The sequence below is a fragment of the Dendropsophus ebraccatus genome, chromosome 13 (assembly GCF_027789765.1).
Source record: "Dendropsophus ebraccatus isolate aDenEbr1 chromosome 13, aDenEbr1.pat, whole genome shotgun sequence".
In the NCBI taxonomy this organism is placed as follows: domain Eukaryota; kingdom Metazoa; phylum Chordata; class Amphibia; order Anura; family Hylidae; genus Dendropsophus; species Dendropsophus ebraccatus.
The window spans coordinates 80,727,761-80,739,788 of record NC_091466.1 but is presented as its reverse complement, the minus strand read 5'-3'; the positions used below and the strand labels follow the sequence as shown (position 1 = coordinate 80,739,788).

Genomic DNA, 12,028 nt, shown 5'->3' with positions numbered 1-12,028 from the left:
TACAAGCGGGAAACTCTCTGCCCCTGTATACAAGGACATAAGCCAATCAACAACCCCCCCCCCCCCCCCCCCCCCCCCGCAGGCCCAGAGGTACTAGTGGTTACCAAGGCTGTGGAGTTGGTAAGCCGCAGCTCGGACTCCTGCTCCTTGATAAATGGCCGGTCAGATACCAGGGGAGTTATCTATCACACCGGCTCAGCAGCTTCTCCCTAATGTCCGACATGATCCTGGGGCGACTTCTGAGGGAATATATACTGTATATACAGCAGCTTCTCCTGTGTGTGCAGTGGATGCAGCCAGTCTCCAGCCTCCATGTCCTGAACAACTCACAACTAGACTAGATGGAGCAGGGGGGGCTTTTCCTGCTGACATCTTCTATGTTTCTAACTGATATTCACCACAGAAACACAGAAACACTGCCAGATCCCTGTAATATAGAGGTCAGCCATAGTGATATAGAGAGGGGTCACACATAGTGATATAGAGAGGGTATATAGTATATAGAGAGTGCTGTGTGGTGTTACAGGTAGAGAATACAGTGCTGTGTGATGTTACAGGTAGAGAATACAGCGCTGTGTGGTGTTACAGGTAGGGAATACAGTGTGCTGTGTGGTGTTACAGGTAGAGAATACAGTGCTGTGTGGTGTTACAGGTAGAGAATACAGTGCTGTGTGGTGTTACAGGTAGAGAATACAGCGCGCTGTGTGGTGGTACGGGTAGAGAATACAGTGCTGTGTGGTGGTACGGGTAGAGAATACAGTGCTGTGTGGTGTTACAGGTAGAGAGTACAGTGCTGTGTGGTGTTACAGGTAGAGAATACAGCGCTGTGTGGTGTTACAGGTAGGGAATACAGCGCTGTGTGGTGTTACAGAAAGAGAATACAGCATGCTGTGTGGTGTTACAGGTAGAGAATACAGTGCTGTGTGGTGTTACAGGTAGAGAATACAGCGTGCTGTGTGGTGTTACAGGTAGAGAATACAGCGTGCTGTGTGGTGTTACAGGTAGAGAATACAGCGTGCTGTGTGGTGTTACAGGTAGAGAATACAGCGCTGTGTGGTGTTACAGGTAGAGAATACAGTGCTGTGTGGTGTTACAGGTAGAGAATACAGTGTGCTGTGTGGTGTTACAGGTAGGGAATACAGCGTGCTGTGTGGTGTTACAGGTAGAGAATACAGCGTGCTGTGTGGTGTTACAGGTAGAGAATACAGCGTGCTGTGTAGTGTTACAGGTAGAGAATACAGCGTGCTGTGTGGTGGTACGGGTAGAGAATACAGTGCTGTGTGGTGTTACAGGTAGGGAATACAGCGTGCTGTGTGGTGTTACAGGTAGAGAATACAGCGTGCTGTGTGGTGTTACAGGTAGAGAATACAGCGTGCTGTGTGGTGTTACAGGTAGAGAATACAGCGTGCTGTGTAGTGTTACAGGTAGAGAATACAGCGTGCTGTGTGGTGGTACGGGTAGAGAATACAGTGCTGTGTGGTGTTACAGGTAGGGAATACAGCGCTGTGTGGTGTTACAGAAAGAGAATACAGCGTGCTGTGTGGTGTTACAGGTAGAGAATACAGCGCTGTGTGGTGTTACAGGTAGGGAATACAGTGCTGTGTGGTGTTACAGGTAGAGAATACAGCGTGCTGTGTGGTGTTACAGGTAGAGAATACAGCGTGCTGTGTGGTGTTATAGGTAGAGAATACAGCGTGCTGTGTGGTGTTATAGGTAGAGAATACAGCGTGCTGTGTGGTGTTACAGGTAGAGAATACAGTGTGGTGTGTGGTGTTACAGGTAGGGAATACAGTGCTGTGTGGTGTTACAGGTAGAGAATACAGTGCTGCGTGGTGTTACAGGTAGAGAATACAGGGCTGCGTGGTGTTACAGGTAGGGAATACAGCGTGCTGTGTGGTGTTACAGGTAGAGAATACAGCGTGCTGTGTGGTGTTACAGGTAGAGAATACAGTGTGCTGTGTGGTGTTACAGGTAGAGAATACAGTGCTGTGTGGTGTTACAGGTAGAGAATACAGCGTGCTGTGTGGTGGTACGGGTAGAGAATACAGTGCTGTGTGGTGTTACAGATAGAGAATACAGCGTGCTGTGTGGTGTTACAGGTAGAGAATACAGTGTGCTGTGTGGTGTTACAGGTAGAGAATACAGTGCTGTGTGGTGTTACAGGTAGAGAATACAGCGTGCTGTGTTACAGGTAGAGAATACAGCGTGCTGTGTGGTGGTACGGGTAGAGAATACAGCGTGCTGTGTGATGTTACAGGTAGAGAATACAGCATGCTGTGTGGTGTTACAGGTAGAGAATACAGCGTGCTGTGTGGTGTTACAGGTAGAGAATACAGCGCTGTGTGGTGTTACAGGTAGAGAATACAGAGTGCTGTGTGGTGTTACAGGTAGAGAATACAGCGCTGTGTGGTGTTACAGGTAGAGAATACAGTGCTATGTGATGTTACAGGTAGAGAATACAGTGCTGTGTGGTGTTACAGGTAGAGAATACAGTGCTGTGTGGTGTTACAGGTAGAGAATACAGCGTGCTGTGTGGTGTTACAGGTAGAGAATACAGCATGCTGTGTGGTGTTACAGATAGAGAATACAGCATGCTGTGTGGTGGTACGGGTAGAGAATACAGTGCTGTGTGGTGTTACAGGTAGGGAATACAGCGTGCTGTGTGGTGTTACAGGTAGAGAATACAGCGTGCTGTGTGGTGTTACAGATAGGGAATACAGCGTGCTGTGTGGTGTTACAGGTAGAGAATACAGCGTGCTGTGTAGTGTTACAGGTAGAGAATACAGCGTGCTGTGTGGTGTTACAGGTAGAGAATACAGCGTGCTGTGTAGTGTTACAGGTAGAGAATACAGCGTGCTGTGTGGTGGTACGGGTAGAGAATACAGTGCTGTGTGGTGTTACAGGTAGGGAATACAGCGTGCTGTGTGGTGTTACAGGTAGAGAATACAGCGTGCTGTGTGGTGTTACAGGTAGAGAATACAGCGTGCTGTGTGGTGTTACAGGTAGAGAATACAGCGCGCTGTGTGGTGGTACGGGTAGAGAATACAGTGCTGTGTGGTGTTACAGGTAGAGAATACAGCGCTGTGTGGTGTTACAGGTAGAGAATACAGAGTGCTGTGTGGTGTTACAGGTAGAGAATACAGCGCTGTGTGGTGTTACAGGTAGAGAATACAGCGCTGTGTGGTGTTACAGGTAGAGAATACAGAGTGCTGTGTGGTGTTACAGGTAGAGAATACAGCGCTGTGTGGTGTTACAGGTAGAGAATACAGCGTGCTGTGTGGTGTTACAGGTAGAGAATACAGTGCTGTGTGGACGGGACCACAATGAAATGATGCAGTACTGCAATGAAATATTTCAGTAATTGAAAATATGTGAACACAGCCTAGATGTTCAGCAACAGATTTGGGCGGGGTGGAGGACTGATGAACAGCTGAGGGAAAGCATTGCATTCTGGAACTAGTAGTACTGAGCAACTGCTCATCCAGGAAGTACAGCCACAGAATACAGAACTAAGACGCCTAAAACAAATGGATTTTTGGTAGTTTCAGAACTTGGTCACACACGTAAGCAATTCTATATGCTTCTGCAGCAGGTTCATTTTTTACCTCTAGCTGGAGTACCCCTTTAAGTCCCACTCAATTGTAAGTATAGGAACATGAATAGGGAAATACCAGGGTGGCCCCTTTTGTGTCAAAGTCTAACTCAGGCATCTATCCACTGACAGCTGCCCCGGGGTATTTGCCCCTTGTCAATGTGGAGCAGGATTCTGGCTAACGGGGACAATGAAAAATAGAAAAACACAGCAATCACTGAGCTCAGGGCGATCAGCAAAAACACAGCAATCACTGAGCTCAGAGAGATCAGCAAAACACAGCAATCACTGAGCTCAGAGAGACCAGCAAAACACAGCAATCACTGAGCTCAGAGAGCTCAGCAAAACACAGCAATCACTGAGCTCAGGGCGATCAGCAAAACACAGCAATCACTGAGCTCAGGGAGATACACAAAACACAGCAATCACTGAGCTCAGGGCGATCAGCAAAACACAGCAATCACTGAGCTCAGGGCGATCAGCAAAACACAGCAATCAATCAGGGCGATCAGTGGAAAGAAAAATCTAATGAATTACTCACTCTAGAGTCTCCACTGATACATTGCCCCAAAGGAAAGGGTCCATGGAGCCTCAAAACACAAGAATAACCAGATATCCCAATTTACGTTCCAATACTTGCAACAGAGTGGGACTTAAGGGGCTACGTATCAGGGGGGTTTGGAGATCTCCCCTCCTTGGCAACAGGCTTCTTTCCCAGGAGGGATATCTGAGAGGGATTTCGTCTATTCCAGTGTTTTGAGACTCACAACGGAGGCTCCGCAGACCCCTTTTTTGCACTTTCTTCCAGAGACAGCACCACTCGTGTCCAGTTCAGGTGGTGGTTGCAATTAAGCTCTAGACAACAGCGGTGCTGTCTCTGGAGAAACTGGCCATGTTTTTGAAGCACTGGAGAACCCCTTTAATTCCCAACATGATAAAATAGTGATGAGAAGACTTCATAACCCTATGATGCAGGAATGCAGCGCCACCCAGAGGAAACAGAGCAGAGCACCCAGAGCTCCACAGAACACAACCGCAGGGGATCCAGGGTCCGACACCCGGCTGACTGATTACTGACATATAACAACTAATCATAATCGGACTGCAGAGTCTAATGCTGCGTTTACATGGAACGAATATCGCGCGAATTCGCACGATAACGATCGAATTCGAACGATAATCGTTCCGTGTAAATGCAACGAACGATCAAACAACGAACGAGAAAACGTTCATTTTGATCTTACAACATGTTCTAAAATCGTCGTTCGCAAAAAATTCGCAGATCGTTCCATGTAAACAGTCGTCGCTAAAGTCCGGCCGCCCGCAGCCCGGCCCCCCGCGGCTCGATCGCTATCCCCATCGCTAGCATACCTTACCTGCTTGGTGTAGCGGGTGTTTGAAATTCCCGGCTCCCCTCATCAGTGCATTGATTGGCGGAAGAGGGGACCGGGAATTTCAAACAGCACCTCTTCAGCCAATCAGTGCTGGCGTGCAGCGATCGCGACGGCGGGGGTGGGCCGGGCTGCGGGCGATCTTAAAACGATTTTTCCGTAAGATATATTGTACCGTCTAAACGCTGATCGTTATGAAAAAAAAAAATCGTTACTCCGACATTGTTAATCGTACAATCGGGCGAATTATCGTTCCGTGTAAACGCAGCATTACAATTACATCCAGAGCTGCGCTCACACATGTGCAGGGATCCTGATTGCTGGCAGCTGCAACACATCTCAATGAGGCACTCTGGTCTGGTAGGAAACAATTATCGTGTGTGCAGAGAGGGATACAGAGCATTATGGGCACGGCGAACACTGAGCATAGTTCTGGAGGTAACTAAAGAATAAAACAACGTATAAGCAGAATAGTGGGTACAGCTCTAAATTGGACTAGAGCAGGGCTGTCAAACTCAAATACACAGTGGGCCAAAATTAAAAAGTTAAACAAAGTCGCGGGCCAACCTTGATAATTCTTAAAATGCGAATGCGACGGTCCTGGCACTGTCACAGTAGCGTGCGGCCTTCCTGGCACTGTCACAGTAGCGTGCGGCCTTCCTGGCACTGTCACAGTAGCGTGCTGCCTTCCTGGCACTGTCACAGTAGCGTGCGGCCTTCCTGGCACTGTCACAGTAGCGTGCGGCCTTCCTGGCACTGTCACAGTAGCGTGCTGCCTTCCTGGCACTGTCACAGTAGCGTGCGGCCTTCCTGGCACTGTCACAGTAGCGTGCGGCCTTCCTGGCACTGTCACAGTAGTGTGCGGCCTTCCTGGCACTGTCACAGTAGCGTGCGGCCTTCCTGGCACTGTCACAGTAGCGTGCGGCCTTCTTGGCACTGTCACAGTAGCGTGCGGCCTTCCTGGCACTGTCACAGTAGCGTGCGGCCTTCTTGGCACTGTCACAGTAGCGTGCGGCCTTCCTGGCACTGTCACAGTAGTGTGCGGCCTTCCTGGCACTGTCACGGTAGCGTGCGGCCTTCCTGGCACTGTCAGTGGTGTGCGTCTCACAGCACTGTGCACTATGATAAATGACATGATAAATTGCTATGATATGATTAAACCCCAACCCATGTAATAGCCAATCCCCCCAATTGCCCCATGTTGTAGCCAACCCAACCAAAATTGCCTCACATATTAGCCAGCCCTCACAATAGTGCCTTAAAGGGGTACTCCGGCGGGGTGCATTTTTTTCCTGGGACCGGGGATGAGGTGGCTGAGGGGAAAAAACGTCCACTCACCGCTCCGGTTCAATCGGCAGGTCCCACATCGCGGCTGTTCCCTCAGCCAACTTATACCCCTTCAATAGTAACTAGCCCCCTAAGTGTCCCATATAGTAGCCAGCCCTCCCCCATAGTCTCTTATATAGTAGCCAGCCCCCCATAGTCTCTTATATAGCAGCCAGCCCTCCCCCATAGTCTCTTATATAGTAGCCAGCCCTCCCCCATAGTCTCTCATATAGTAGCCAGCCCTCCCCCATAGTCTCTCATATAGTAGCCAGCCCTCCCCCATAGTCTCTCATATAGTAGCCAGCCCTCCCCCATAGTCTCTCATATAGTAGCCAGCCCTCCCCCATAGTCTCTCATATAGTAGCCAGCCCTCCCCCATAGTCTCTCATATAGTAGCCAGCCCTCCCCCATAGTCTCTCATATAGTAGCCAGCCCTCCCCCATAGTCTCTCATATAGTAGCCAGCCCTCCCCATAGTCTCTCATATAGTAGCCAGCCCTCCCCATAGTCTCATATAGTAGCCAGCCCTCCCCCATAGTCTTATATAGTAGCCAGCCCTCCCCATAGTCTCTCATATAGTAGCCAGCCCTCCCCCATAGTCTTATATAGTAGCCAGCCTTCCCCCATAGTCTCTTATATAGTAGCCAGCCCTCCCCTAGTCTCTTATATAGTTGCCAGCCTTCCCCAATAGTCTTATATAGTAGCCAGCCCTCCCCTAGTCTCTTATATAGTTGCCAGCCCTCCCCCAGAGTCTTATATAGTAGCCATCCCTCCCCCATAGTCTCTTATATAGAAGCTAGCCCTCCCCCATAGACTCTTATATAGTAGCCAGCCCTCCCCCATAGTACGTTATATAGTAGCCAGCCCCCCACATAGTCTCTTATATAGTAGCCAGACTTCCCCCGAGGTCTTATATAGTAGCCAGCCCCCCATAGTGTCTTATATAGTAGCCAGCCCTCCTCCATAGTCTCTTATATAGTAACCAGCCCTCCCCCAGAGTCTTATATAGTAGCCAGCCCTCCCCCATAGTCTCTTATATAGAAGCTAGCCCTCCCCCATAGTCTCTTATATAGTAGCCAGCCCCCCATAGTCTCTTATATAGTAGCCAGCCCTCCCCCATAGTCTTTTATATAGTAGCCAGCCCTCCCCATAGTCTTTTATATAGTAGCCAGCCCTCCCCCATAGTCTTTTATATAGTAGCCAGCCCTCCCCATAGTCTTTTATATAGTAGCCAGCCCTCCCCCATAGTCTTTTATATAGTAGCCAGCCCTCCCCCATAGTCTTTTATATAGTAGCCAGCCCTCCCCCATAGTCTTTTATATAGTAGCCAGCCCTCCCCCATAGTCTTATATAGTAGCCAGCCCTCCCCCATAGTCTCATATAGTAGCCAGCCCTCCCCCATAGTCTCTTATATAGTAGCCATGGTGGGCCAGATGTAATTCAGACTCTGAATTGCCTTGCGGGCCAAAAATAATGCCTCCATGGGCCAGATTTGTCCCGCGGGCCAGAGTTTGACATGACTGGACAGTCAGTAGGAGATGGTAAAGAAGAAGTACACATCAGCAGAACACAACTAGACATGTGACGGAAGAGCCGCAGCAAGTACCTGACTGCCATCTGTCACACTGGCGCCACCTCCTGGTATATTGGCAGAAGCACAACAGTAGGGGAGCTGCAGCTGTGCTGTGTACACAACATGACTGTGTAGATAAAGTCACATGTTATGGTATAGCAGGGTATATATATATATATATATCTCACAAGGTAGCGTACACACAGAGGCCTCCACCATACATGTACACGTCTCTGAGACCGGCCAGGACACAGACCACACACCTGACCATGTGATCGGACACTGCTGACCTGTGACACGCTGAAGAAGCCTGCGCTGCCTGCTGCCGCTGCCCTGGTGCCGATTATAACATGCAGAAGTGTCATCAGCGCCTGACACCGCACCCTGATCCTATACAAAGAGTAACTGTCCTCACACCCGCACACTCTTAAAGGGCCAGTACACCCAATACAGCTTCTCCGACCACTACAATGACTGCTTCCCTCCATGTATCCTCCTTGCAGATCACCACAATACAGGCAGCCTCAGGGGATGCTGGGAGATGTAGTACCACAGGAGCCGGAGGGCCACAGATATAATGTGAGAGGAACATTGAGGCCAGGGATGTGCTGTACCTGGTATGTCAGGCTCCAGAGCTGCGCTCACACTGCTTCCTTCCTCTCAGTGATATTACACCAGCCGGAGCGGCAGCACTTCCCCTATCTGCTGCAACAAAACCGCAGCCGCCACACCAAGTCACTTCAGCCTCTCCCATCCCTCCCCCCCCCCCCAAAAAAAAAAAAAAACACACACTCACTCAGTCACCTCAGTATCACCCCCCCAGTCATACATACACATTTACCTCAGTATTAACACCCCTCATACATACACACACAGTCACCTCAGCGTCTCCCCCCCCATACACACGCAGTCACCTCAGCATCTCCCACTACCCATATACGCAGTCACCTCAGCTTCCCCCCATACACACACAGTCACCTCAGCGTCTCCCCCCCCATACACACGCAGTCACCTCAGCATCTCCCCCCCCATACACACACAGTCACCTCAGCGTCTCCCCCCCCATACACACGCAGTCACCTCAGCATCTCCCACTACCCATATACGCAGTCACCTCAGCTTCCCCCCATACACACACAGTCACCTCAGCGTCTCCCCCCCCATACACACGCAGTCACCTCAGCATCTCCCACTACCCATACACGCAGTCACCTCAGCTCTTCCCCCATACACACACAGTCACCTCAGCGTCTCCCCCCCCATACACACACAGTCACCTCAGCATCTCCCCCCCCCCATACACACACACACAGTCACCTCAGCGTCTCCCCCCCCATACACACACGCAGTCACCTCAGCGTCTCCCCCCCCATACACACACACAGTCACCTCAGCGTCTCCCCCCCCATACACACACGCAGTCACCTCAGCGTCTCCCCCCCCCATACACACACACAGTCACCTCAGCGTCTCCCCCCCCATACACACACGCAGTCACCTCAGCGTCTCCCCCCCCCATACACGCAGTCACCTCAGCGTCTCCCCCCCCCATACACGCAGTCACCTCAGCGTCTCCCCCCCCATACACACACGCAGTCACCTCAGCGTCTCCCCCCCCATACACACACGCAGTCACCTCAGCGTCTCCCACCCCCCATACACACACGCAGTCACCTCAGCTTACCCCCCCATACACACACGCAGTCACCTCAGCGTCTCCCCCCCCATACACACACGCAGTCACCTCAGCGTCTCCCCCCCCATACACACACGCAGTCACCTCAGCGTCTCCCACCCCCCATGTACGCAGTCACCTCAGCGTCTCCCACCCCCCATGTACGCAGTCACCTCAGCGTCTCCCCCCCCATACACACGCAGTCACCTCAGCATCTCCCACTACCCATGTACGCAGTCACCTCAGCGTCTCCCCCCCATATACAGTCACCTCAGCGTCTCCCCCCCACACACACACGCAGTCACCTCAGCGTCTCCCACCCCCCATGTACGCAGTCACCTCAGCGTCTCCCACCCCCCATACACGCAGTCACCTCAGCGTCTCCCCCCCCCATACACACAGTCACCTCAGCGTCTCCCCCCCCACACACACAGTCACGCTCTCCCCCTCCACACACACACACAGTCACGCTCTCCCCCTCACACACACACACAGTCCCTTCACACACACACACACAGTCCCCTCACACACACACACAGTCCCCTCACAGTCCGCACAGTCAGTCCCCTCATATACACACACAGTCCCGTCATATACACACACACACACACACACACAGTCCCCTCATATATACACACACACACAGTCCCCTCATATATACACACACACACAGTCCCCTCATATATACACACACACACACACACAGTCCCCTCATATACACACACACACACACAGTCCCCTCATATACACACACACACACACAGTCCCCTCATATACACACACACACACACAGTCCCCTCACATACACACACACACAGTCCCCTCACATACACACACACACAGTCCCCTCACATACACACACACACAGTCCCCTCATACACACAGTCCCCTCATACACACAGTCCCCTCATACACACAGTCCCCTCATACACACAGTCCCCTCATATATATATGCACACACATATACACACACACACACACACACACAGTCCCCTCATATATATACACACACACACACACAGTCCCCTCATATATACACACACACACACACAGTCCCCTCACACACACACACACACAGTCCCCTCACACACACACACACACAGTCCCCTCACACACACACACACACACAGTCCCCTCACACACACACACACACACACAGTCCCCTCACACACACACACACACACAGTCCCCTCACACACACACACACAGTCCCCTCACACACACACACACAGTCCCCTCACACACACACACACACACAGTCCCCTCACACACACACACAGTCCCCTCACACACACACACACACAGTCCCCTCACACAGTCCCCTCACACAGTCCCCTCACACAGTCCCCTCACACAGTCCCCTCACACACACACACACACAGTCCCCTCACACACACACACACAGTCCCCTCACACACAAAGTCCCCTCATACACACACACAGTCCCCTCACATACACACACACACAGTCCCCTCACATACACACACACAGTCCCCTCACATACACACACACAGTCCCCTCACATACACACACAGTCCCCTCACATACACACACAGTCCCCTCACATACACACACAGTCCCCTCATATACACACACAGTCCCCTCATATACACACACAGTCCCCTCATATACACACACAGTCCCCTCATATACACACACAGTCCCCTCATATACACACACACACACAGTCCCCTCACATACACACACACACACAGTCCCCTCACATACACACACACACACAGTCCCCTCACATACACACACACACACAGTCCCCTCACATACACACACACACACACAGTCCCCTCACATACACACACACACACACAGTCCCCTCACATACACACACACACAGTCCCCTCACATACACACACACACAGTCCCCTCACATACATACACACACACACACACAGTCCCCTCATATATATACACACACACACAGTCCCCTCACACACACAGTCCCCTCACATACATACACACACACACACACACACACACAGTCCCCTCACACACACACACACAGTCCCCTCACACACACACACACACACACAGTCCCCACACACACACACACACACACACACAGTCCCCTCACATACACACACACACACAGTCCCCTCACATACACACACACACACACAGTCCCCTCACATACACACACACACACACAGTCCCCTCACATACACACACACACACACACACAGTCCCCTCACATACACACACACACAGTCCCCTCACACACACACACACAGTCCCCTCACACAGTCCCCTCACACACACACACACAGTCCCCTCACACACACACACACACACAGTCCCCTCACACACACACACACAGTCCCCTCACACACAAAGTCCCCTCATACACACACACAGTCCCCTCACATACACACACACACAGTCCCCTCACATACACACACACAGTCCCCTCACATACACACACAGTCCCCTCACATACACACACAGTCCCCTCATATA

The 12,028-nt window shown here is 51.2% G+C and overlaps 1 protein-coding gene across 6 annotated transcripts in view; it reads right to left on the bottom strand.

The window, feature by feature from the left end:
• The window catches only part of CEP128 (centrosomal protein 128), a 119,619-nt gene that overhangs the window by 106,613 nt on the left and 978 nt on the right, over positions 1-12,028 (bottom strand). The window contains exon 1 of one of the 6 annotated variants that reach the window (XM_069951295.1): positions 8,496-8,560. The exons of 4 other annotated variants lie outside the window; for them this stretch is intronic. The gene's annotated coding sequence lies outside the window, so the exon portion shown is untranslated. Of the gene's footprint in view, positions 1-8,171; positions 8,195-8,495; positions 8,561-12,028 lie in introns of those variants that run through there. One more of the 6 variants, XM_069951296.1, reaches the window with a different exon arrangement.